Source organism: Anopheles nili, assembly GCF_943737925.1.
Source record: "Anopheles nili chromosome X unlocalized genomic scaffold, idAnoNiliSN_F5_01 X_unloc_12, whole genome shotgun sequence".
In the NCBI taxonomy this organism is placed as follows: Eukaryota; Metazoa; Arthropoda; class Insecta; order Diptera; family Culicidae; genus Anopheles; species Anopheles nili.
The window spans coordinates 160001-162907 of NW_026525470.1; the positions used below are offsets into that span (position 1 = coordinate 160001).

At 57.4% G+C, this 2907-nt stretch overlaps 1 non-coding gene across 1 annotated transcript; it reads right to left on the minus strand.

Annotated features, from left to right (window-relative positions):
* Positions 1–335: 335 nt before the first annotated feature.
* On the minus strand, positions 336–493 carry LOC128729450 (5.8S ribosomal RNA). The gene has a single exon (XR_008411147.1). It is a non-coding gene; the product is annotated as a 5.8S ribosomal RNA (ribosomal RNA).
* Between the last annotated feature and the right edge of the window lie 2414 nt (positions 494–2907).

The following is a 2907-nucleotide window of genomic DNA, read 5'->3' on the forward strand; positions in this document are numbered from 1 at the left end:
TATGCACGCACACACGACGAGACGACGACCACGGTCTTGCCAACCGGCGGCGGTGTGTATGGGCAGCGCGCGCATCGGCATTGCGTCGTTCGCACGCGCGCGGTGTAGCTCCTAGGGTTAGGTTACACGCGGCGTGCCTCGGCGAACCGTGGCGCTGCTTGACACAGCCCCCTGGCTGCTTCTCGTGGCGCGGTGCGCGTGCCTGCTCCTTCGCATGTATTGCTCTTCAGCGCCCCGGGGTGGTAAGTGACCGCCCCAGCACGCCATGCTGCGCTCGTGTGCTGTCACACAACAACACGAGCAGTCTGAGCCAACGCTTGTCTCAACAATTGAGTAGGCACTCAAGAATGTGTGCATCGGGCGGGTTGAAGCGTCCGATGCGCCATATGCGTTCAACGTGTCGGTGTTCATGTGTCCTGCAGTTCACATTCTGACGCGCATTTAGCTGCGGTCTTCATCGATCCATGAGCCGAGTGATCCCCTGCCTAGGGTTTGTTCATTGCGTGGGCGCAGGGCGGGTGAAACACCCACTTGCACGCACCGGTTGTAAGGTGGACTGGCAACTTTCATACTCTCTCTCTCTCTCTCTCTCTCTCTCTCTCGCGGTATACATCACCCTAAGATCTATGGTGCACCATGACTCTGCGCCCAGCAGCAATGGTCGGTCGCCACCTTCAATGGCACAGGGCGGGTGTGCGTTGGCTCACCCACTTGTGCACTGGCTTCCTCTGCTCGTCAGCCGAACAGAGTCCCCCGGCCCCATATGATCTTAGTGCAGGGCGGGTGGAACACCCACTTGCACCGGTGTGCGAGTTGGGGACTGGCAACTACACTTTCGGCTTCAATCAGCTCTCTATCTCTCTCGTGTGTTTGAGGACAAGCGCCTCGGCGGTTCGGTAATGATCCTTCCGCAGGTTCACCTACGGAAACCTTGTTACGACTTTTACTTCCTCTAAATCGTCAAGTTCGGTCAACTTCGGCCGTGCCTAGCGCAACCCACGGAGGGACCGCGGAAGGAGAGCCTCCAGAGACCTCACTAAAGAATCCATCGGTAGTAGCGACGGGCGGTGTGTACAAAGGGCAGGGACGTAATCAGCGCTAGGTAATGACCAGCACTTACTAGAAATTCCAGGTTCATGAGGACCGTTGCAGTCCTCAATCCCGACTAAATGAGCATTTGGGTGATTTCCCGTTCCTCTCGGAATGGGGGCGCCGTACGGCGAGAACACGCTGCGGCTCACATTGTAGCACGCGTGCAGCCCAGAACATCTAAGGGCATCACGGACCTGTTATCGCTCAATCTCACCTTGCTAAACACAAGTTGTCCCGCTAAGCAGGGCAAACTTAGCTGACGACCCCCGCGAAGGGGCCACCGGCTGTGACGTCAGGTGCGCCCGGGGGCGCACTGCTAACAGCGTTCTAGTTAGCCTGATCGAGTCGCGTTCGTTATCGGAATTAACCAGACAAATCATTCCACGAACTAAGAACGGCCATGCACCACTACCCTTAAATTTGAGAAAGAGCTCTTAATCTGTCTTACCTCGATAAGTTCGGACCTGGTAAGTTTTCCCGTGTTGAGTCAAATTAAGCCGCAAGCTCCACTTCTTTTTTTTTTTTTTTGTTACAAAGTCGGTTTATTGATATAATATATATATACATAATTTAAACCTTCGCGTTCCGAGAAGCTGTTTCCCCGCGAGGGATATGCTTCTCGGATTTATAGTTCTGTTTGAAATCACAATGTAAACACATTTCTCATTCGCTTCATTTTCTTTCAATAATGTTCCCCCTTTCTGCAGATTACGCCACGGCGTAACCAGCAACTTTCAACGTCCGGAGAACTCTGCAGCGCTTGCCGCTGCCTCCTCCGCAGATGTCATCATTTCTCCAGTGCCGTCCAGTGACTGCTGCCGCTGGGCTCGGACCTCGCGACGATACGCGCGTTGCCGCTCGTTCCGTCGTTGTCTCGCTAGTTCCGCCCTCCGTGCCACGGTGGACGGCGAAGGCGGCGTCATCGCTCTGCTGTAACGCACCAGCAGAGGAGAGCCGGGATTGCGGACCATCCGCATCCTTCGCCGCCTTTCGTTGTCCCGACGCTGCCGCTCGCGACGCCGATCCTGCAGAATCTGCGCCTCTCGCTGCGACACCGGGTGCACTGTCCGGAGCTCGTTCAAAACCAGTCGTCTGGCACGTTGCTGAGCGTTGCGCCGCTCACGCCGCCGTTCGACCAGTTCCTCGTGCGCTGTTCGGGAGTCATCAAGTGCCGCATTCCGCTCCGCCAGGCTGGACCGCTGCCAGGTCTCCCGCAGCTCCTCAGTGATGAGGCTGCAGGCTTCGCAGACGCTGCTCCAGTTTGACGGGCTCTGCAACATGTGACCCACCAGGGTCTCCGCTTCCAAAGGTTCTCCATCTGCCGCCATTAGATGTAGTGCTCGCACGCGTTCAAATCGAGGACACTCAAAGAGGACGTGACCGACCGTCTCCTCCACCGCCAGACACTGGGGGCAGTCAGGGGACGAAGTGAACTGCATGGCGCTAAGGTACTCCCGGAAAAATCCGTGTCCCGAGAGCACTTGAGCCAACGCAAACGTCACTTGTCCGTGATTCCTTTCCTGCCAGGGTGCTATCTGCGGCAACACCCTATGCGTCCAGCGGATAAAACGGCTGGCCGACCGGTGATGATGGTCCTCGCCGTCGTCGACGCCCTCCTGGTGTTCATCGTCGTCGTCGCGCTGCTCTGCTGAAGACTCTTCGGTGTTCTGCCGCTGTTGTCGCTGGGCCTGCCCTTCCGCCACCGCGTCCCATGAGCGCTGCCAGGCGCACATCGTCGCACGCCGCTCCTCCTTGCGGATGGCATCCGTAGAAGGGGCGCGATCGATGGCATGCAGCCGCTCATAAATCCTGGCG